This window comes from Mobula hypostoma, chromosome 17, assembly GCF_963921235.1.
Source record: "Mobula hypostoma chromosome 17, sMobHyp1.1, whole genome shotgun sequence".
NCBI classification, from domain to species: domain Eukaryota; kingdom Metazoa; phylum Chordata; class Chondrichthyes; order Myliobatiformes; family Myliobatidae; genus Mobula; species Mobula hypostoma.
In genome coordinates, this window is record NC_086113.1 from 28,646,095 (window position 1) to 28,672,296 (window position 26,202).

Below are 26,202 nucleotides of genomic sequence, written 5' to 3' on the forward strand. Positions count from 1 at the left end.
TGGTTGCAGGCCACAGCTGCAGAGTCAGTTCAGCGCTAAAGCGAGCAAACCTCGCAGAATAGTGAGCTGTACACATTGATTCTTCTTTCACTCTCAGCCTTGACATCTTAATCATATTGCACAAATAGTAAAAAAAAACAAAAACACATGAAGCATTAACTGTAGAGTCCCTAAAGAGAATCCACAGCTGTAGAGTCCATTAAGCACTGAAGCAACTGAAGCCCATTTGGGAGCCCAGCAATTGCAGGACATCAACTGTTGCCAAACTTGGTGGTGTGGGACCCAGAACTCCTGCAACTCCCAACCTACAGTAGGAGCAAGAAGAGAGGGAAGCTGGTTAAATGCAGGCAGAAGGTGCTGAACAACTGGACCTGTTCATATTAGTCAAGACATAGTATATAGAAGCAGGTGGTTATGTAAGAATTGTTTTCAATGGTTGTTACACTAACACTTGAGTATTACATTTGAGGAAAGATACAAAGAAAACACCGAAGAGACTACTTAGATGTTATCAGGACTGGAAAGTTTAGCTATGAAGGAAAAATTAAGATTTTTTTTTTGGCACAGAGGGAGCAAATGTGTGTCTGTGGGAGGGGTCGTGTTGGGTGTTGGGGGAGTGGTGCTATAGTATTGAGAGGAGATGAGATAGAGTGAAAAGAAAGGATCTACTTCTCATAGATGAATTATAAATTGCTCAATGAAGAATTAAAGCAATTTGTTGACTGATTAGAGAAAAGGTAAACACGAAAACAAGCCCAAAGAGTGGCAGATCAGGAGCTCATTGCCTGAAAGGGGTGGTAAAATTTAAAGAATACTTGGACAATCAGTTGGTGAACTATGGCCTGCCTAGCTAAGGACCCAGTGTTTGAAGGTGAGTCTATGACACACTTCTCTTTCTTGACTGGTACAAATACTGTTCATTGAATTGGTACTGGTATAATGAATGGACTAATGCTTGTGTGTTATACATGTTCTTTAAATCTGTAGAGCATGAAATGAAATAGTTGAAACTCTGATTTAAAGTAAAGAGGAAGGGGCATGGAATGATTAGTGTGGGAACAACAACTTCAAAGGAAGTCAGTTTTTCAAATGTTGGATTGTTAATCTGGACCTTAATCACTCAGAGAACGCCTCTTCAATGGTTTCTACCAAACAAACTCAAAAAATCCTTGCAAAGCAGTTTCCATTTCCAACTACATAAATCACAGTTACTGTTAATCACAGCTATTGTCAAACTTCTGCAGACTAGCAATTGCACAGTTTATGATAATGCCTGAAATTCCTGAGCTGGAAAATTGCTATTACAACAATTTTCGGGAGATCATGTTCTGTTGCCTGACCTGATTTTGCCCAAGATTTGTTCCTCTTTGACCACACAAAATCCAGACATTAAAGAACAGACCATCAGGGTAAATTAATTCATCTAAAATACACTGATTCCAGTGCTCTTGGAACCTGGAAGCCAAAATACAGATGGTTGTGATCATGAGACTTGTGCTTCACCAAATCTTTTTAGCAAAGAAGCAACTTTGAACTGATTAATTGTTAATATTTCAGTCCTTTGAATGTGGAAATGAGCTACGTTATGACACCTTACTTCAAAAGTTTGGCACTAAATGTGTATTTGTGGTCTTCTTTTGCTGTAGCCCATCCACTTCAAGTTTTAATATGTTGTACACTCAGTGATGCTCTTCTGCACACCCCTGTTGTTACACGTAGTTATTTGTAACACGTAGTTATTTGAGTTACTGTCATCTTCCTGTCAGCTTGAAACAGTCTACTCATTCTCCTCCTACCACTTTTCAATAGCAAGACTTTTTCGCCCACCAAACCGCCACTCACTGGATGTTTTTGTCTTTCACACCATTCTCTATAAACCTTAAAGACTGCTGTGCATGAAAATCAGCATGAAAATTGTGCATGGAGATTAGCAGTTTCTGAGATACTCAAACCACCCCATCTGGCACCAACAATCATTCCACAGTCAAAGACACTTAATTTACATTTCTTCCACATTCCAATGTTTGCTTCAAAGAAAAACTGAACCTCCTGAGCATCTCTGCATATTTTATGTACTGAGTCACTGCCACATGAATGACTAATTAGGTATTTGCATGATTGAGGTGTACAGACATACCTAATAATGTGACCACTGAGTGTAAATGTAAGTTTTCATTTTTTTCCAGGATACCAAAATACATAGAGTTTCCTTTCAGCCTCCCTTCAAGCAAATATTTTTGATGCACATGGAATTTTGTGAAATGCGGCCACATGACTGGCTGATTATATACTTGCATTAACAAGCTGGTATGCTGGTATACAGTTGTACCTCATAAAGTGGCCACTGAGTATAATTTATTTCTTATTTTAAAATAGCAAAAATACAATTATGCAAAGAAGCTTAATAATTATCCAATGGAATTGTAATACCCAAATGGCTAAACATTCTAATAATTTCTTAGCATCCCACCTACCGTCTTCCCTAAACAAGGAAAATCAAGCTACCAGATGGAGGGAAGTATTCACAATCGTCAGCTCTCATATAAAAAAATCAGACACAAGTATTAGTTGAAGTACATCTGGCTTGTGAAGATATGTGCTTCATCGGAAATATAATTTTATCTTACAGCCTATATTTCTAATCATGTAAATGGGATGTGATATAGAGAGGATGGTCCAAAGGGAATTTTGTTAAGATTGACTATCCTAGAACTAAAATCAGGTTTAAAGTTTTGTTTTGTGGCAGAAGTATAGTGCAACCACAACAAGTTACTATAAGCTACAATAAATAAACAAACAGGTAGGTAGATAGATTGGCAGATATATAGACAGATAGGTAAGTGGATGGAAGAACAAATGAATGAATGAAAAAGTAAATGGATGAATCAATTAATTATAAGCAAATAATAACTAGATAAAAAACAACTAAATAAATATATAAGCAAAGAAACAAATAAATAAGTAATGGGTACATCAACAAATAAAAAAATAGTTAGTGCAACAAAAGGAATGCGTTTATGGATTGCTCAGAAATCTGATGGCAGCGATGAAGAAATTGTTCCTAAAACATTGTGTGTGGTCTTCAGGCTTTTGTCACTCCTTCCTGATGGTAGTAATGAGAAGAGCGCATGTTGATGGTGAGGGTTGCTTGTGGTGGATGCTGCCTTCTTGAGGCATAACCTTTTGAAGATCATTTTGTTGGTGGGGTGTCTTATGAACGTGCAGCTATGGAGGAGGCAGACATTTTTTCCGAGCAGATGGGAGATGAATGAATTGACTTGTATGAATATATGAAAAGTGCTGATAGAGTGGATAGGGACAAGCAAATCTTCTTTACTTTTAGTGAGGTCAAAAAAAGACTGGGGTTTGAATTAAAATTATTAGTAGCTGAAATAGAGTGCAACCGAGGAAAATACTTTCTGTCCAGAAGGTTGGCTGTTGAACTGATTGCCTGAAAGTGTGGATAATACAGGAATACTTGGATGAGCACCAGTTGTGCGGTGATCTACAAGGCTTGAGACCAAGAGTTTTACAATGGGTGTACAATAGATAGCCCGTTGCATGGATTGGACACAATAGTCAGGATATTCTCTCTTTCGTGATTTAAAATTATTGAAGCAAGTCAAGTTTGAAGTGTATTATTGCCTTGAAATATAAGTAATGAACTAATCTATCTGGGCAGTAAATTCCCACCTACAATATTCTGATAATGTCCAATAAAAGTGCTGTAATTGTATTGACTACAGACTAAATATTGCCCAAGATAGCTTGGATAATTCAACTATTTTCTATCAAAGTAGTACCTTAAGATTTTTTTTATTACATCCACATATGAGACAGGAGGGACATCAGTTTAATGACTCATCCAAAAGGTGACCGCAATGACAGTTCAGCATGCAGTTTTCAACAAAGATATTTAATCTGAAGTGCTTATGCCTGCATATGTGGATTTTCTTTCAGACTACTGCACACAGAGAAAGGACAGAAGACACTAGTCTAGAGATGCATATTCATAAAAGATAGATTGAAACCTGAGTAGAATATAATTGCCTACATTTCCTAGTCTCGTAGTACTTGTTGCAAAAATTGCACCTTGACTTTCTGCCATGAAATTTATTAGTTCCAGAAAGGCCATTTTGATTATGAAATTCTTCAGAGTGACATCAGTAATAGTGCAACATCTGTTGTTTTTATTTTGCCTTCCAGTGAGATCTTCAACCTTACTGGTCTGAGAAGTATCTGTCCTTGTTTATTCAATGACTACGTAGTTTTCACATATTTCCCTGAAAACATGCTATTTCAAAGATATATTATTTTCTAAACTGTTCAATAGTACCCTGCTTGGCCAGTGGCTTACCTTACCGACCTAATTTATATTTAATACTTGACACAAAAAAAAACTACATTTACATTCTTAAACAACAGGAATTCTGCAGATGCTGGAAATTCAAGCAACTTTGATGTATGTTGTTTGCATTCTTAAAATTGGGTTCCAGTGGGTACTTGATTGCATCAAGTGCTCATCTTGCTGGAAGACACAGAAATGCAATGCAGGCAATTGAGTTACATAGGCAAACATTGGGCCAAATGGGAAGAGGCATGGAAATGGTGAAAAAATAAGATTTATGCATCTAGTCTTTGCAAGGAGTTAAGCTGTCCCATGTGGACCAATGTTAACACAGGATATGTTTCAATAACACAGCCCCCATTGAAATTGATAAACTCTTGCAGCTTCAAATACAGGATCAGACATTTGCTTGGACCATTGTTGAATGAAAGCACTATGACTCAAACATTCCTCCCTTCAGAATGAACCTAGACAAGTGCTAAAGTTTTCTGCCACATCCTACTGTGGTGTTAATGAGAACACACAGGATCTCACACAATGAAAAACAGACTTCATCATTTTTTTTTCTTACAGTCCAATGGATAAGAACAGAAAGTACAAAGGTTACAAACATTGCAAGGTCCCCCAACGTACAGTGATCCAGATGGCACAGATGTAGGATTTTGGCATGTGGCAGATATATCCCAAGCAACCATCTGCTTGGAGACTGCAGGCCAGCGGGGTCCCTTTTGCTCACTGTACACCTCTCCACCAGCCTCTCCAAGTCTCTTCCAAAGTCATGTTCTGTTTCCTCTCCCCGATCAGTTGTAGCCATTTCACTTCCAAATTCACTCAGTATAGAAGTGGTGCCTGGTTGATTTGCACGCGCCTTTTAGAACAGCAACCTGAATTTTCAGGGGGTGTGCTTGTGCTGCAATCTTATAGCGTCTGTGCAACAGTACTGTGGAATGTTAGGCATCGTCTGTGTTGAAGTGAGTAGACCGTACTGCTTCACACATGAACCGAACATTTTTCGGTGTGGGTTGAGGTAGGAGATTGTGACCATGTTGACACTTCATTAAACAACAATTGCATGGCATGCCATGATCCTCTGTGTTCCCATATCAGAGCTAAATCATTGCTAGACCCAGGTAGGAAGAAAGCGCTGCTGAGTTGACATCTGTACCATGAAATTAAATCTCAACAATATTGTTGATACAATGAGTTCAATACAAATGGAATACATAGCTTTTAGTACCAGAAGGGACTCCATTTCAATATGCAAAATTTAAAAGGATCATCAAATATTCAGGATAGCTGTGGAGCTGGACTGGCGAGTTTCGTGCTGCAGCCTGCTTCAGCCGACCAAGGAAAAAGGAGTCAGGTGGTGCAGGAACCAACAAATGGTAAAAATGACTGACTTGGGTGTTTTCCTTGTGATCCCAAGAAGCTGCTGGACATTGGTAAGGCAGAGTATTGCAAGTCCAATTCTTTGGTTTATTGGGGAGACCAATGGTGGGGAAGCTGCGTTGCCTGGGTTGTTGTGTGGACATGGCCCTGATCCCTTGAGGTTTGCCGTCGTAGGCAGCAGCAAAAGTAGACACCTAAGTTAGCTGCGCATTGTTGGATTCTACACTGGGTTGTGGGTTGGCCTCTCCTGTCAGTGCTGTCTTCCAGTGTTCACTGTGGAGAAGACAAGATGGATTGCCTTCATCTCCGGGCCAACATCTATGAACCATCAATCTTCAGGTCATGACACTCAGGAACTTGGGCTGTATTAGTATTCTTATATATTTTTTTAACTGCATGTTTTTCTACCACTATAATTATATCACAAGATCACAAGACAAAGGAGCAGAAGCAGGCCATTTGGTTCATCGAGTCTGCTCTGCCACTCCACCATGAGCTAAACTATTCTCCCATCTAGTTCCAATTTCCGGCTCTTTCCCCATATCCCTTGACACCCTGACTAATTAGACACCAATCAATCTCCTCCTTAAACACCCTCAATGATATGGCCTCCACAGCTGTATGTGGCAACAAATTCCACAAATCCACGACCCTCTGGCTAAAAAAATTTCTCCTCATCTCTGTTTTAAATGGGTACCGTCTAATTCTAAGTCTGTGGACTTTTGTCCTGGACTCACCCACCAAGGGAAACAGCCTTTCCACATCTACTCTGTCCAACCCTTTCAACATTCAAAATGTTTCCATGAGATCCCCCTCATTCTTCTATACTCTAATGAATACAGTCCAAGAGCCGACAAACGCTTCTCATATGTTAGCCCCTGCATTCCAGGAATCATCCTCGTAAATCTTCTCTGAACTCTCTCTAACATCAGAACATCCCTTCTAAGATAGGGGGCCCAAAACTGCTCACAGTTTTCCAAATGAGGTCTCACCAGTGCCCCATAGAGCCTCATCAACACCCCCTTACCCTTATACACTATTCCTCATGAAATGAATGCCAGCATAGCATTCGCTCTCCTTACTGCCGATCCAACCTGGTGGTTAACCTTTAGGGTAACCTGCATGAGGACCCCCAAGTCCCTTTGCACTTCTGATTTTTGAATTTTCTCCCCATCTAAATAATAACCTGCCCGATTATTTCTTCTTCCAAAATGTACAACCGTACATTTCTCAACATTGTATCTCATCTGCCATTTCTTTGCCCACTCTCCTAAACTGACCAAGTCTCTCTGCAACCTTTCCGTTTTTTCAACACTTCTTGCAACTCCAACTATCTTGGTGTCATCATTGATATACATTGTAAAAAGGAGCGGCACCAACACCGACCCCTGCGGGACACCACTAGTAACCGGCAACCAATCAGAATATGTTATACGTGCCGCGTGTGGTGTGTGACTGTTGGTACTATGTTTTGCACCTTGGCTCCAGAGGAACATTGTTTCATTTGGCTGTATTCATGTGAACGGTTGAATGACAATTAAACTTGAACTTGAATTACTTTTAAATCAATCATCTTCAGCTGATTGATTTACAGAGTACTGATCGAAATACATAATGGGTTAATCTTTTTGCAGACTGCCTTGGTCATTTACATCGATTGACAATTTGTTCTTTTTAAGCTTTACAGGAAAGCATCCAGTCTTGGATATGGGCCGCTAGGAGAGCAGCATACTGTGGACAATAAGAAAACAAAGAGCACTAAAATCCACATTGATTTGAAAGGAATTGAACATGCGAAGTGGAGTATAATACACAACTGACACTCACAGATGCATTTTGCTCTGGTGACAAAAGACATTCTTCTGCCACATCCCCAACATTTCAAAGTTTAGGCCTTCACTCCCCCTAGCAATGCAGTTAATTGGCAGTGTCTCCCTGTAAATCGTAATAAGCGAAATAGTATCCTGCAGTTACAACCTTCCTCTTCAAAGCAATAATTCTCCTCTTGATATTCAAGAAGCCAATTGTAGGACATTAATTTCCAACCACCTTCTGCAAGGCACAGAATTACTCATTATTTTAATCTATTTTATTTCTTCATGAAGAAAAGGCTAACAAAGATTAGAAATCCCACTTTTTGTAGTTTAAAAGTTCTTTGTATATTTCCACTTCTGCCACGTTTGTGCAGGTACTTTGAAATTTTTAGTTGAATATTATTAACTCTAAATAGATGTTTGCAGCTCAAAATGTATTCACTCCCCTTATGCAATGAACTCTGCAGGGTGTTTTTGTTTAATTGGCTTATAACAATCTCCTCAAGGTTCTTGGCAACAATCTATTAAAAATGGTTTCTCCCAAATTCATAAGGTGTACCAAAGAGAAGGATGAGTGTAACCACACATGGGGAACACAATTACATTCAACTTCCCCGTCAAGCCAAGCTACCAACTTATTTCTGCTCATTCTTCATTACTTAGTCAAACTTCTGGAATGCCCTAACAGTGCATTCATCACATTGACAGCAGAGCTTCCAGGAGGAAACTCAGTATCTTGATCTCAGTGTGACTAGAGATGAGCAATAAATGTTTGCCTTCCCTGCAGTGCCCTCATATTGAGAGTGACTAACACCTGCTTGCCCTCCTGCAAGTCAACACTATCAACACTCCTCAGCCCCTCTGGAGAAATTGGGTAATTTGCTAAAAATATGGACAATGATACCTGTTTCTTCCGGGGAGTAACTTTGATCATCTATCAAATTCACACAGAGCTGGGTCAGAAGACCCCAGCAGAAATTCATCTACTATGCAGCAATTGGCAGTGAAAAGCCAGCTCTAGTCACTGGGTACAGACTAATGCATGACTCTATTCTATTATTAAAGAGGAGGATTTTGAATGATTGCTGACATACTTGCTGTTAAACAAAAAAAAAATTGTTTCTGTATTGTTTCAGAATTGACATGAATTGATTAGAAAACTGTTACATCCGACCTCAGTCAAGAAGTATATGCAATGCTGAAGGATACCCATTTTTATATCATTGAAATCAATAGTAAGCAGGAAATGAAAAAATAATGATTTAAATCCTTTCCGATTGTGAAATATTAAGACAGAAGTGTTTTGGGAATTTGATTTGCCATGATTGCTTTTTCATATCTGGGCGGCATTACTCAAGACTGTCAGTCATCATATAATTGCACTGAACATCAGAAAAACAGAACGAACATGTTTTTTTTCCCTCAAAACTGAGCACAGATTCTTCATGTCATTTTTAATCTCCATGGCAGAATTCATTAGCTGTGGCTTATCATCAACATCAAAGCAAATAACCAAATTTAAATTCCTGCACAGAAATTGCTGTGGGGGGGGAGGGGTAGGGGAACAGCATTTGGAGAATTCTTTTAATATCTAATTACTAATTACATGTTGTCACACTTCTTTAATGATTAATTGCAATTTAAATACATAAAACTGTGGAGTCATTCAGCCCCAAGAAATTTATAGTTAAAAATTTGTGGACCTTCTCAATTAATCTATTTTGACTTATTAATGTGTGTATTATACTGTAAAAATACTGAATGTGATGACCCAATGATGAACCTACTATATGATGCACCATATTACTTCTTAGTTGTGAAGCCATGCATTGTATTGAAGCTAAGTAAATTTTAATATTTGTAACAGTATTATGTGACATCTCTTGTTTTTTGCAGGGAGGTTAAGTAATTCAGTTTTATTCAGTGCCTGATGTGAGAATTTTTAACATTGATAACTAGTAGTCATTACTAATAACTATACTTTGTCTCCATCAGCTTTAGATTGCATAATACAGTGCAATAAAGAAAATTCTTGTCTTGATATCACACCATTCACATCTGTTCAGGATGGTCCAAAGTGCTTTGCAGTTGGTAAAGTATATTGAAGCATCATCATAGTTGTGCTGTAGGAATCATGGAATCCAATTTTCAGTAAAGTCCCACAAACAGCAAATATTAGCGATCAGTTAAACTACTGAGTTGGAGGATAAATTTTAGGTCAAACACTAAGGTTAACTCATATCCTCTTCTTCAATATTATGCTGAGGTATCATGTGCACCCAGCTGTTCTGATAGGCTCTTGGGTAAATATTAATCTGAAAAAGCATTTTTGCAACATTGCAGCACTCTCTCAGTACTGCAGTTGGATATTGCCCTAATCTTCTGTGTTCAAGCCACTGAAGATGGCTTTGAAACCACAACTTCCTAGCACAAATGTCTGGAACTAAGACCCAAAGGGTAGCATTAGTAATCACAGGCAGCACTCCATAAAAGGTTCATTTTTATCAAGAATAAGTGTACTTGTACAAACTGAATCCTATACACTGAGAATTAGTGAACACAAAGCACTATAAAGCAGGAGCAGAAGTATCCACCTGGGCCTTCATGTCTGCCCCACCATTCACGGTGATCATGGCTGACCTACTCCAGACCTTAACTCTCTTCTGTGCCAGATTCTATATCCCTCAATTCCCTGATTTTCCAAGTAATCTTACTTCCACTTTAAGTGCTTCTAAGATCAAGGTAAGAGATTCTCGTACCTTCTGTGAGAAGAAATTTCAGTGCATCTTGGTTCGAAAATACCTACCCCTGATTTTGAAGCTATGTTTTCTCTTTCGAGAATATCTCTCTCTCTCATGAAAACATGAGGAGTAAAACTCTCATCGCCCACCATCTGACTAGCTGGGGATCCCGACACTTCAGCGTTTGGCGTTTCTTGTGCTTCTCTGAAACTAAGTGGGGCCCTGCTCCAATTAATCCGACCAGCACCCTCATTTCCATGCTAACTTGAAACTCACATGGGGCCTGATTCCCATGCTCCACTGAAAATCAGCATGTCTACCACTCCCTTACTCCCTTGAAACTCACCCTACCCCGGTTCCAGTCCTGCCTTTAAACTTAATGTATGCCCTGGTTACTGGTAACCCTTTGAACTTTCCAAGTTCATTGGAAACTTTATTACTGTAGTGTAAAAGTGAATTTAAATTATGTTTTGGAGTATTGATAACATCCAATAATCTGGAAAAGCTGCCAGTCTGATAGTACATTTATCAGGATCTAACTCTAATTAGGTTGCAACCAATGAAAGTACTTGAATTAAAAACATTTAAAATTTGAAATAACACAGATATCTTAAAGAACTAAATCTAAAAAATATATTTAATAACTGCTTCCACCATTCTTCAATGAACAGAGTTCCAGAGACTTTAAGATACATTTCTCGGATTTATTCACTTTGGTTTAGCTCCATGACAGAATTAAATTCCACCCATGTAGTCATTAAAAGAATGGAAAGGCATGTTGTCACAGAGGTTCAAATTTATGTCTGAAAATTGCACTATATGCCATGTTGGAGAGACATCAGGTCTCATGCAGTCAGTACCCAGTGGAAATGTGCAGGATAAATGGATCACATGTACCCGTTAACGTGCAATACTGACTTGACAAGAACGTGCTGTTTAGGAACCCATGATCTTTCATATCCCAGAATGCTGACACAAGTTGAACAGCAGCAAGGAGTCCCTCTAGTGTTATTTATAACTACATAACAATTACAGCACGGAAACAGACCATCTCAGCCCTTCTAGTCCATGTTGAACTCTTACTCTCACCTAGTCCCACCGACCTGCACTCAGCTCATAACCATCCATTCCTTTCCTGTCCATATAGCTGTCCAATTTAACTTTAAACAACAACATCAGACCTGCCTCAACCACTTCTGCTGAAAGCTCGTTCCACACAGCTACCACTCTCTGAGTAAAGAAGTTCCCCCTCATGTTGCCTCTAAACTTTTGCCCTTTAACTCTCAACTCATGTCCTCTAGTTTGAATCTCCCCCACTCTCAATGGAAATAGTCTATCCACATTAACTCTATCTATTCCCCTCATAATTTTAAATACCTCTATCAAGTCCCCCCTCAACCTTTTCCGTTCTAAAGAACTTGTTCAACCTTTCTCTGTAACTTAGGTGATGAAACATAGGTAACATTCTAGTAAATCTTCTCTGTACTCTCTCAATTTTGTTGACATCTTTCCTATAATTCAGTGACCAAAACTGTACACAATACTCCAAATTTGACCTCACCAATGCCTTGTACAATTTCAATATTACATCCCAACTCCTATACTCAATGTTCTGATTTATAAAGGCCAGCATACCAAAAGCTTTCTTCACCACCCTATCCTCATGAGATTCCACCTTCAGGGAACTATGCACCATTATTCCTAGATCCCTCTGTTCTACTGCATTCTTCAATGCCCTATCATTTACCATGTATGTCCTATTTTGATTAGTCCTACCAAAATGTAACACCTCACATTTATCAGCATTAAGCTCCATCTGCCATCTTTCAGCCCACTCTTCTAACTGGCCTAAATCTCTCTCTGCAAGTTTTGAAAACCTACTTCATTATCCACAACTCCACCTATCTTAGTATCATCTGCATACTTACTCATCCAATTTACCACCCCATAATCCAGGTCATTAATATATATGACAAATAATATTGGACCCAGCACAGATCCCTGAAGCGCATCACCAGACATTGGCCTCCAATCTGACAAACAGTTATCCACCACAACTCTCTGGCATCTCCCATCCAGCCACTGCTGAATCCATTTTACTACTTCAATTTTAATACTTAACGATTGAACCTTCCTAACCAACCTTCCATGTAGGACCTTGTCAAAGGCCTTACTGAAGCCCATATAGACAACATCCACCGCTTTAGCCTCATCAACTTTCCTAGTAACCTCTTCAACAAATTCAATAACAATTGTCAAACATGATCTTCCACGCACAAATCCACTTTGACTGTTCCTAATCAGACCCCGTCTATTCAGATAATTATATATACCATCTCTAAGAATACTTTCGATCAATTTCCGCACCACTGACATCAAACTCACAGGCCGATAATTGCTAGGTTTACTCTTAGAACCCTTTTTTAAACAATGGAACAACATGAGAAATATGCCAATCCTCCGGCACCATCTCTGTTTCTAATGACATCTGAAATATTTCTGTCAGAGCCCCTGCTATTTCCACACTAACTTCCCTCAAGGTCCTAGGGAATATCCTGTCAGGACCCGGAGACTTATCCACCTTTATATTCCTTAAAAGCTCCAGTACTTCCTCTTCTTTAATCATCATAGTTTCCATAACTTCCCCACCTGTTTTCCTTATCTTACACAATTCAATATGCTTCTCCTTAGTGAATACTGAAGAAAAGAAATTATTCAGAATCTCCCCCCATCTCTTTTGGCTCCCCACATAGCTGTCTACTCTGATTCTCTAAGGGACCAATTTTATCCCTCACTATCCTTTTGCTATTAATATAATGGTAAAAACCTTGGGATTTATTTTCACCTTACTTGGCAAAGCAACCTCATATCTTCTTTTAGCTTTTCTAATTTCCTTCCTGAGATTCTTTTCACATTCTTTATATTCCTTGAGCACCTCATTTACTCCATGCTGCCTATATTTATTGTAGATATCTCTCTTTTTTCGAACCAAGTTTCCAATATCCCTTGAAAACCATGGCTTTCTCAAACTTTTAACCTTTCCTTTCAACCTAACAGGAACATAAAGATTCTGTACTCTCAAAATTTCACCTTTAAATGATCTCCATTTCTCTATTACATTCTTCCCATAAACACATTGTCCCAATCCGCTCCTTATAACTCCTTTCGCATCTCCTCAAAGTTAGCCTTTCTCCAATCAAAAATCTTAACCCTGGGTCCAGACCTATCCTTCTCCATAATTATATTGAAACTAATAGCATTGTGATCACTGGACCCGAAGTGCTCCCCGACACAAACCTCTGTCACCTGACCTAGCTCATTCCCTAACAGGAGATCCAACACTACCCCTTCTCTAGTTGGTACCTCTATGTATTGCTGCAAAAAACTATCCTGCACACAGTTTACAAACTCCAAACCATCCAGCCCTTTTACAGTATGGATTTCCCAGTCTATGTGTGGAAAATTAAAATCTCCCACAATCACAACCTTGTGCTTACTACAATAATCTGCTCTCTCCTTGCAAATTAGCTCCTCCAATTCTCACTTCCTATTTGGTGGTCTATAATACACCCCCATAAGAGTTACTACACTTTTCCCATCCCTCAATTCCACCCAAATAGCCTCCCTAGACGAGTCCTCTAATCTATCCTGACAGAGCACCACTGTAATATTTTCTCTGACAACCAATGCAACACCTCCCCCTCTTGTCCCTCTGATTCTATCACACCTGAAGCAATTAATTCCAGGAATATTTAGTTGCCAATCACACCCCTCCTGCAACTGAGTTTCACTAATAGCTACCACATCATACTCCCAGGGATCAATCCATGCTTTAAGCTCATCCACCTTTCTTATAATGCTCCTAGCATTAAAATAAATGCATTTAAGAAATTTTCCACCTCTTACTCTCTGTTTATCACTAACGGTGCAAACAATTTTACTATTTTCTTTTTCTTCCTTTTTCCCTACGTCTGTTCCTACACTCTGGTTCCCCTCCCCCCTTGTATCCACTGGAGCCTCTCTAGCAAACCTACCTGCAAGAATATTTGTCCCCCTCCAATTCCGATGTAGACCATCCTGCCAGAACAGGTCCCACCTTCCCTGGAAAATTGCCCAATTGTCTATAGATCTGAAGCCCTCCTTCCTGCACCATGTCTTCAGCCAACTGTTGATCTGCACTATTTCTAAACCCACCTGCACGTGGCACTGGTAGCAATCGTGAGATTGCTATCGTGGAGGTCCTGTCCTTTAACTTGGCACCTAACTCCCTAAACTCACCTTTCAGGACCTCCTCACTCTTCCTACCCATGTCATTGGTCCCTACATGGACCACAACATCCAGCTGCTCTCCCTCCCTCTTGAGAATACCGAGAACTCAATCCGAGATATCGTGGACCTTGGCACCAGGGAGACAACAGACCACCTGGGATTCTCGATCTCTTCCACAGAACCTCTTATCTGTCCCCCTAACTATGGAATCCCCTATCACTACTGCTCTCCTCTTTTCCCTCCTTCCTGTTACGTACCCCGTAACTGGGTTGCCAAACCAGCAGAAATGGATCACTCAGTTGGAGTCTGGATTACTAGAACTAAGAAAGTTTTATTAAAGAAACAAGCAATGCAGTACTCTAATCAAAAGGATAATGAATGCAACAGTTCAGCAATGATAAACATACATGTACACAGAATTAAGATAACAGGATCAATCAAGCTTATCGTTGTCTAGGGGTAAATGACCAGTTTCAAAGTGACACAAAGTTCAGTTCAATTTAGTTCAGTTCAGTTCGCAGTAATCACTGCCATGGCGATGGACAGTGGGTGGAAGGAGAGAGAGAGCAAAAATGAATGAATATTCAAGGCTTCCACACAGACCTTCGCAGTCAGCTTTCGGGCGAGTCCTTTGTGATGTCATCTGAGGTCACCGACCGTGGCCCCTCCGTTTCCAGATGCGATTGTTTCTCTGCGGTGAACCCAGCACCCAGGCAAGGGTGGACACACACCAGGTTCCCGCCGATCGTGCCTTTCCACCCTGTGCGTCTATGGCCTAGTACTTCCCACCGACTTGTGAGAGACGCACCGCTTCCAGGGTCTTGTTACCTCGGGTGTCGTGTGTGTCCTGGCTTAGCGAACCTGTCCCTTTTTATCCCCCTGCTGGGGTATCGCCTGTCCATCACTTCAAACAGTTCAGGGTTCAAAGGGGGAGCCGATCTTGACAGCTCTCCTTCCTTCATTACACATCTCCAATTGCTGTTCCATTGTTTTCCTTATCTCTCTCTCTCCTGAAGACAGGTGGCAGACCAACTGCTGATTCCACTGGTGCCAGCACAGGACAGCTACATCGTAATCTATGTGTATTCTCGTCACATTCCCTTCTGAGTTGAGGGTCCCATCTCGGTGCCAGAGATGCAACCACTGCAACAGTATCGGCAACTTGCAAAATTGTTGCTGGCTATTTTCTTCTGGTTGTTGCCATGGATCGAGGTGCAATTGGTGTTTTCTATAACTTCTTAAAGTTGAAAAAACTTGCAGCGAGTGGAGGGGCAAGTGCTGTACAGTGTTCTTTGTGTTGACTTAACTTCTAGCCCCAAAATACTAGGTGTATTTTTATCCATTCATTTCAGCAAGAAGCAGGGCTAAGAGAAAGAACAGAGATTAGGCAAGACAAATAGCAAGCTGCTGAAAAAATGGAGATGAGAGAAGGACTTTCAGCTACAGGATATAGAATATCAAAGTTCAGGTAACATTTCTGCAGTCTCATGAAAGAACAAAGTGCAATATGGTAGAGTATAAGTGGCAATGTCAACATGGTTTGTTCCAACATTAATCATCAGTGCCAGAATCCTGTTAAGTGAGTTATAAGCTATCAACTCCACTAAATCAGATGGCTATAGTTGTAAAAAGGCGGGGGGGGGGCGGGGTTGTAGAGATGGTAGATGCAGTAAAAGGGAACTTCGACAATTATTTTTAACATTAATTTATTTTCAACTTTGAATTTGAACTTTGAAACCGTATGCACTGATTGTAAAAAGAGAGTGACCAAGACAAAAAGGGAAATACAAACCAATTATCCCTGCTTCAGTTCTCAGAAGGATGCTGGAAATTAATGATGAAGAAATGGTATTGGAAAAGTTGTTATAGTTAGATATGCTTAGACAGGGTGGTCTCAGATATAATTACCGGGTCTTGAAATGTCCCTCAGAATTAGGTTAATTATCGCTGCTTAGATGATGGGCAATTTGTTGTTTTGTAGGAGCAGTACAGTGAAAATTACTGCAGGTTACAAAAACAAATAGCAAAAATAAAAAGAAACATTAAGAGGTATTCATGGAGGGAATGGCAAGTGTGTGTTTTCAGGCTCTGTACCTCCCCCCAAATGTTATTAATGAGAAGAGGACGTCCTAAATGTTGAGTTTCCTTAGTAATTGATTCCTTTGTAAAAATATAATGATTCAAGATTCAAGATTGATTAATTTCATTTCCAGTACACAAGTGGGAAGGAGAATTAAATAATTATTACTCCGGATCCGATACAGCACAAAAAAACACAAATAAGATAAAGAATACAATAATAAAAGAACACAGTAAATCAACCATTGTTAGGTGTTTACCTTTAGTATATCAAAGGCAACATCTTAAAAAGTGCACATTTTAAAATGAAAGAAAACTTTCTTTAAACTTTCCTTAGCTGGAAGCTTCACATAGGTTTGGGTGAAAGTTATTTCCACACTTCAAGTTTTGTTGCAACAGTGAATGAGTCACATGAAAACTGAAGCTTATCAGTTGTATAGGCCAGTGGTCCCCAACCACCGGGCCATAAAGCATGCGCTACTGGGCCACGAGGAAACCATATGATTTGGCAATATGAGTCAGCTGCACCTTTTCTCATGCCCACTGTTGAATTTGAACACACACGAGGTCATTACCCACGAGTCATCCATGTCAGTACGGGAATAAGATCAACTTCTCGAGCTTGCAAATGACGGCGGGCTGAAAAGTATGTTTGACATAACATCTCTGCTGGTATTCTGGATCAAAGTCAAGGCTAAATATCCTGAGATAGCCCTGAAAACACTGAAAATGTTGCTTCCATTTTCAACATCATATCTCTGCGAAGCAGAGTCTTCTGCAAAGAATGCAACGAAAACTAAATTGCCGAATAGACTAGACATAAGGAACCCCCTTCGAGTATTGCTGTCTCCCATCACCCCTCGATGGGACAGTCTTGTTGCAGGAGAACAAGCCCAGGGCTCCCACTGATTCACTGATATTGGTGTGTTGCAATGATTTTATATGTTTGTACGGGGAAAATATGTGCTGCGTGTTTAATATCCAAACATTACTTAAAATGTTATGATGCTATTGACTTATAAGTGACTTAAAATTGACTTATCATTATAGTCAGTTGAGGAAAATATGCGCTGTGTTTTTAATATTAAATTTGTTAGATAAACCCTCTTAGAAACGAAATTGAGAGTATTAGCCACTTATAAGTCACTTACAGTTGACTTATCACCTATATTCCAGTCGTGATTAACACCCCGCCCCCACCCAGGGTTGCCAACTGTCCCGTATTAGTGGGGACATCCCGTACATTGGGCTAGATTGGTTTGTCCCATACAGAACCACCCTTGTCTCGTTTTCCCCCGCTAAGGTAGAGCGTTCCTATGAAACCTTTTGTGCTAAAATGGAGTAAAGCAAAGAAGCAATTACCATTAATTTATATGGTAAAAATTTTTGAGAGTTCCCAGACCCAAAAAAATAACCTAACAAATCATACCAAATAACACATAAAACCTAAAATTACACTAACATATAGTAGATGCGGGAATGATATGATAAACACACAGCCTATATAAAGTAGAAGTAATGTAGGTACAGTGTGGCTTCACTGAACAGAATCGCCAAAAACGATTTGTAGGAAAAAATCGGCACGTACACGTCACACATGCGCACACAGGTGCCTGCGCAAGGCTTCATGGTCATGGTAGTATTTCTCGGGGTAAACACAACGTATTTGACGGCTACTCTTGTCCGTTGGCAACCCTACCCCCCGCCCCCCCGGTGGGCTGGTCCGCAAGAATATTGTCAATAATAAACCGGTCCGCTGTGCAAAAAAGGTTGGGGACCCTTGGTATAGGCTAGCATTATAAAAAATCCTCCTCTTAGAGAAATTCTGGAGAATCTCATGTAAATCTTCCCAAACTCAAAATACATTGAGTTACAACAGCAAAATTAACAGCAGGTAATTGGACGATCTCAGTAAATAAAATGCATAGTTCATTATTTTTTAATTTTGAGTGCAGACAAATGATTACATAGACTTACACATTTACAATGCATGCATCTTATAACTAACAAGCCACTTCTCATTGTTCAAACTGATTTCCTGGTGCAAGGTTATATACTGTACATGGATCATTTAAAACGTTGAGGAACCAGAAATCCCAGAAATTCCAGAAATTCAAAATTAGGATGGAAAATCTCTGGAAACACAAAATCTCCCAAATTATTGATTGCTTAGGTAAAGATTCCTGATATGATAAACTAAGTAACATAGCCCCATTGTCTGTAAGTTTTGGCCAGTGCATTTAAGATCGCTTCACCAGTCATGTCGGTTTACAGATCATGCTCCTTAAGCAGCTTCTGCTATGAACCAGCAGCCAGCCCTCTTGACGAGGAGTGCTTCATTCTAACAAGGTTAGCGACAGTTAGTCTCTGCTGAAACCACTGCAAACATCTTTGGTGTAAGAAATAACAAGTTCAAAGTAAATTTATGTTTTATGGCAGTACGTATGTATCACCAAATACTACCTCAAGATTTATTTTCTCGTAGGCATTCACTGTAGAATAAAGAAATACAAAAGAATCAATGCAAGAAAAACTACATGCATTCAAAGAATGACAGACAACCAATACGCCAAAGAAGACAAGGTGTGTAAATACAAATAATAAATAAATAAATACCAAGAAACTGAGTTGTAGAGTCCTTGAAAGTGAGTCTATAGGTTGCGTCCAATGATTTGTTCAGTGTTGTGGTGAGTGAAGTTGTCCATGATGGTTTATGATCCTAATGGTTGAAGGGTAATAATAGTTCCTGAACCTGGTAGTGTGGGATCTAAGTCTCATGTACCTCATTCCCGAGTGTAGAAACAGGAAGAGAGCGTGGCCTGGATAATGGGGGTCCTTAATGATGGATGCTGCTTTCTTGTGGTAGTGCTCTTCATAGGTGTGCTCAGTGGTGGGAGAGGGTAAACTCTAGTTGGCAATTAGCAGAAAGTAATTACCAGCTGGTCAAGATGGCACCTGCGTACAATGCTCCTTCAATCGACATCTTCTGGATAGATCATGAAACCATTTATTTCACTTCTTTTTATGTCTTTCACATTTGTTTTTTATCTTGGATGTGACTCTGGAGCAGTTGGAGCCTGTGATTTGCTGTTTGGAAATCGTTTTGGGTGTTCCACTGCTCTAAAGGCTCCGAGAGGATTCCAGTGTGAGGGAACCTCATGGTGGGCAGGCTGTGAGCCGACGTTTGATTCCATTTCACCGATTAAAGCTTCCATTGTTCACTGACTAAAGCGACGAGAGAGATTGAAGCGTTGAGGCGAATGCGGAGGGTGAGCGCCAGCTACCTGTCTTTGCTACGGAGAGGAAATGGTCTACTGCCGGGCCCAGAGAACGATCCCCAGGTTTTTCTGTGCTTTGAATGTAGGCTTGGACTATAGACTTATTTTTCAATCTTATCTTTTTTTTTATATTCTGTGCTTTTCATCTGATCTTTCTTGATATTTTTTGTGTGCGGGAAGAGTGATTTGAGGGTTGATGTGCCTGTTCTGTTTTGTTTGTTTTTTTGTGCAGGAGGAAGAATTTGGGGGTTGACGTGCCTGTTCTATTTTTGTTAGTTTTTTTTTGTGCGGGGAGGGGAGATTTTCAGGATTGATGACTGTGCTGCTTTTTACCTTTCTTGGTTTCATGGCTACCCGGAGAAGGAGAAATTCAAGTTTTATACTTTGATAATAAATGAGCCTTTGAAACTTTAAAGCACAATTTATTAGAAGAAACAATTGTCAAATTGATATTTTTGATATCTTAGCTATTCCTACAGTACAGAATGATGCATTACTAAGGCGTTAAAGTAGAACTCTAACTTGCATGAAAATGGACTCTAAATCTGGAATATTGAACTGCTGGTTAAGGCATTAGAGATAGTGCTCTCACACTGAGTCAAAGTTATTCCACTTTAGAGAAGAGCATAACGTTGTAGGATGACATTCAAGTGCAACACTGATAGAATACAATACTGTAAGAGGAACTCTTGGAATGAGGAGCCCAGTGCCTTCGCAAGATGATGTAAAAAAAAAATCTCATGACACCATTCCAAAAAGAGCAAAGGACTCATCCTGGTGCTAAAATTCATATTTATTCTTTAATCATCATTAAGACAGGATAATAGTTCATCCTGGGTAACTTGTGATGAATGTACAAGAGATGGAGAATATACATTTAACCAAGCTTGCTATTCATGTGAATATGAATGAAGAGGAGTACAAGGCACAAATTATATGATGGATTTCGCGGAAGTGGCTGAGAATGCCTTTCCAAAAACATTATACCTACCCATCAACTTTTATTCACACATTATTCCTCTTTCTGGAACTCTGTTAAGCACAAATTGGTTGCTGTGATCCTAGTTATAACAGTTCTTTATTTGCAGTTAAATATTGGGCAGTTCTGAGCTTGCAAATGAAAGCCATTCATTATCCCTTTGACTAATGTCCTCTTTCTTTGCTGAAATATAGTCTCTCCCTTTAATCATTTCTGATTTCCATCATATAATAGACTTTCCACTTTATTCTATAACCTACTCCTTCATAATCAAATTTTCCTGCCTCATTGCTTACCCTAAACTTGTAATGTCTCCAACTCTAACTGTAATGGAAGAGCTAAAGATGTTGCCAGAAGTTTTTGCAAACCTGGGTGAATTATTCGAGTTCATCCGCGAAACAGTTTATATCTTCTGTTCTCATGTCTTTAATTTCCTTTTCAAGGTGGCTGGGGTTCTGTCGGAGTCTCCATGATCTGCAGCTGAGCTTAAACTATGTTCTTCATGGATGATGGGTTCTTGCTCTTCAGAACTCACTTAGTGGCCTGCATTTTGGGATCTCCAGGAGTGTCCCTGTGCAGCCCTGTCGGCAACCCGACTGATGTCGCTGACTGAAGGGTTGCAGGATATTGAATTGTGGGCGCAGCTGCCGGAGGCCTCTGCACTCTCTCTCTCTCTTTCTCGATGGTGAGAGAGAATCTGCTGATTCTTGAGTTGGGGGAATTCGTAATAAACAACACTGCAGGCTGTCACATTGAAACACCAAGCTACACACATCAAAGTTGCTGGTGAATGCAGCAGGCCAGGCAGCATCTATAGGAAGAGGTACAGTCGACGTTTCAGGCCGAGACTCCTCGTCCTGATGAAGAGTCTCGGCCTGAAACGTCAACTGTACCTCTTCCTATAGATGCTGCCTGGCCTGCTGTGTTCACCAGCAACTTTGATGTGTGTTGCTTGAATTTCCAGCATCTGCAGAATTCCTCATGTTTGCGTTTTTAGAAACACCAAGCTGTTGGCCTCCACTCTCACTGTGGCAGGAGCGATATCTGTCTCTCCCTTGTTGGTGAGAGAGAGGGCCTGTTGATAATTTGAAATGTTGGGATGGACAGTGGTTTATGCTCTATAGATCATGGTTTCTGGAGGATTGATATTGCTTGATGTGTGGTGGGGTTGGCGTGCGTCTGTTGCTTTTTGTTGGAACAAGTTGGAGAAGGGAGAAGGGGAGGGCTGATGCTTTGCTAATGGCTGTGCATGGGAAGGAGGAGGGAGAATTTGGATGTTCTAACATTTTTCTTTGTTTTTCATTCTTTCTTTTTTTTCTCTCTGTTTCTTGGATGTCTGTGAAGAATAAGGATTTCAGGTTGTATACTGCGTACATTCTCTGACATTAAATTAACCCATTGAACCAATGACTTATTGAACTCATGATCATAGGGTAACCTGCTGAAACACTGTTTCACCCCCTTTGAGCAGCCAATTGTTTCACATATCATCATCCACAACATTTTCTTTTTGTCTCAGTCAAATGGATTTCTGCGACCCAAGAGAATGAAGAATGGGAACATGAATTTACATTTGTCCATACAACAGTTACAAGAAAGGTGTTGATTGTCAAGTTCAAGATGAACAAACAACCTTCATCAACATCTGCTGCAAAATTATACAACCCTTGAGGAATTTTCCAACTCCCAGTTATAACTTTTTATCAAATTTATTCCATTTTATTCTGGTATATTATCCTGAATCAAATCCATCTGACTTAAAAATCTAGCTACACATATTTCAGATAGAAGGAAGGGTCTTGGCCTGAAATGTCAACTGTACTCTTTTCCATGGATGCTGGCTGGCCTATTGAGTTCCTCTGGCATTTTGTATGTGCTGCTTGGATTTCTAACACCTACAGATATTCTCCTGTCTGCGTTTCTACTTTGGATTTGATTATTATCTATGGTCAAATCTCTTCTGGAACATTAATAAGTATTACAAATTAGACACAACATTATTCATGTGCCTGACATGGATTGTGTCTAAGACAAGAATGTGGACAGAAAAGTGAAATTCATTTTATGTAATTTAATGAGTCAAGAAAAATTGATTAGAGCATTGAATGGTAGGAAATCATTTTTGAGAGCTGCATGTGGAATTTTTATCTGTTTTAAGCAAAAGACAAAGGAAAGCCAAGCAAAGTGTAAGGGAGGTGACCTTGTGGTGTTAGGCACTCTCTGCCAGATCAAGACACTTCCAACATAGGAATACATCTTGCTGTCATGATGGTGGTAAAATAGAGATGGAGGGAAGATTTGGCTAACACTTGTAGTCTGACTTAAATGGAAGTGTAGTCCCCCCTGGCCACCCTCAGGGTCGCTCGGCTCGCTGTCGTCTAGTGAAACAGCCTCGGCCCCGCCAAACTGGATAATTCGTTTGTGTGGATGCTGTGTGAAGTACCCCACCCCGCCCAAATAACAGACAATACACCAGATGCAATTAAATGATTTACAGTTTATAGATATTACTGGAACTACATAATGAAGAGAGAATAAAATATAAAAGGAAAATAAAAGGCGCCACACTTATCAAAGTTCAATCTCTTCGTTCACAAAACAGTTGGAGCTCAAGGACCACCTTCTTCACCCTGCGACCCCTCGGACCACCTCGACCGGCCACCTGGGACCAACAACGGTGGTCGACCAGACGCTCCACACGAGTCCGTCTCCGTCTCCTCACCGAACGCCCTCCTCGGGGTCCGGCCCCATTAGCGGACATCACAGCACCTCGTCCATCCTCTGTCTCGCTCTCCCGCCTTCTGCCCCCAAAACCCCGCACATACAATATCTTCAAATAAACCAAAAACATAACAACTATCCCAATTGGTTAATAACATATTCCTTATCACACACTAAACCAAAACAAGCTGCTAGCGCAAACTTTCTCAGCGTTTAACACAACAAAGCCGCATTCCCCAGATTAACATAACAAAGAGGCCATTTTAATTAGCCTCCGCAGTAACATAAAAGTCGAAACCCCCTTACAGAAGCATCAGCTTAAAACTCTTATCAAGCAAGCTTACACATTGTCCAACAGACCAGGATTCCAAATCATTCAGACTCAGGTTTATTATCATTGACGTATTGTAAAACATGAAATTTGTTGTTTTGTGGCAGCAGTACAGTGCATGACATAAATGATTGCTATTAAGTTACAATAATAAATAAATAATGCAAATGAGGAAAAGTTAAGTTGTTTTCATGGTTTCACGGACTGTTCAGGAAAGAGATGGTGGAGGGGAGAAAGCTGTTTCTAGGATATTGAGTGTGTGTCTTTAGGCTCCTGTACCTTCTCCATCCATGGTATACTGAGAAGAGGAACATCCAGATGATGTGGGTCCTTAATGACAGATGCCACCTTCTGTAATCTTTACTTAAAGACTCAGAAAATTGTCTAGATGCAGTAGAAGAAACTAACAGTACAATTCGTGACTCTTTCACCTATTTTATTCATAATTACCAAAAACATTCAACTGACCTCATTCAACTCCTTGCAGCTAATCTGTCTTTGTACATTACAGGACATCAATTGTTCTTCGAAGTACTTAAATCCAGTGAAATTTTTTCCCGCCACGATGTTCTTGGACAATGGTGTTGCCACCTTCCCCTCATCTCATTTCAGCTGTCATGTACTCTTGCCCCTTTCCCAACCTTCTTATTCTGGCTTCTGCCCCCACCCCACTTCATTTCCAGTCCGGGTGAAGGGCCTCAGCCTCAAACCTCAACAGTTTACTCTTTTCCATAAATTCTACCTGATTTGTAGAGTTCTTTTAGAATTCTGTGTGGGTTTCTCTTAATTTTTGATTTTTTTTTCTCTCATCTCCCTCCCACTCCTTCTAGCACCTCTGCTCCAGGGCATATATAAACTGTGAAGCAGACCTCACAGTAACATTTAGCTTCCTGACTTAACCCTATAAGTAACTGAAGGCTTTGCCAATTATGAGTCCAGCAATCCTGACAGTAACATTAATCACAAGAGCTTCTTTGCTAACCTACCTGTTGAGTATCTCCACCAGTATTTTTTTAAACTTTCTCCAAATGAAGTTCCCTAAGTGCTCCTTAACCAACAAAGGTTCTAACAGAGAATAAAAGTTAATCAACAGGTTCATTGTTAGTCGAGGGAGTTTGGTTCATCATAAAGTCTAATCATTTAGAAGGCGCAGATTCATAAGGTAAATTTAACAAACAATAATCCATTTGTACAAATCAGATTATGTTTAGGGTCTGAAAACTGCCTTGAAGCATTCTATACATATCATTAAGTAGACAATAGTGTCAGGTGTATGTTGTAGCATGGGACGCAAGGGATTAATTGGCTTATTTTTCCTTCTGCTTTAATGTTTTATGCTCTTATGTGAAACCATAAATGCTTGTTTGGATATTTTCTGCAATCATTAGTTCATTAATTCTACAAACCAATTTAAAGTTTTAATGGATATTACAACAACTGAGAAGTTCTTGTTTAAGTAGATTGGTCTTTTTTCCTGCCATTATATTTCAAATGAAATTAAAATCATGAACTGAGTCTTACTGAAAATGATAACATCAGTATTAATGAAAAAAACTGACTATCATAATCAGCAGAGTTGAACATTTCTTATTTCTATCATTTCCCTTCTTGCTTCTTAATTTTTGACTTCCATTATTTTTAAGAATTTACTGGGATTTACACTTAAATTGCCCATTAAATTCACTCAGAAAGTTAGACCTGGTGATTAGGAACTTAAGTATCCTTCTTACAATGTGATAATTGTTTCTGCAATGATGATCAATCTTTCAGATTCAGAATTAGAACCGTTTAAGAGATTCAGCATCGGCCCTGCATATTGTCAATTGCTAGGAATGTTAATAATGTTGCATATAAAATCCTTTTCTAAAATATAAATGGAAGAGCTGCAATCATTACATATTTTCTGAAAAAGGACCTGAAACATTAATCCTGTTTCATTCTCTAAGGTCACTGCCTAAACTGCTGAGTGTACCCAGCATCTTCTGTTTTTATTTCAGATTTCTATCATCTGCATTTTAACTCTTTTCTGTGCCTCTTTTTCTCACCTTCAACAAAGTACTTTTCTAAGGTGACAACATTTTAATTAGTTCCAGGTCAGGTCATCATGACTGTCTATGTTTCCCACTAGACATAATCGTTACAACAGGCTCTTAGAATATATGCCCATGTTCTTAACCCTCTCTGTAAAAACAAAAACATCTGAATATCTACTACTCCCTTCCAAACTTGCTCCAACTCCCTGTGCCTGATGAC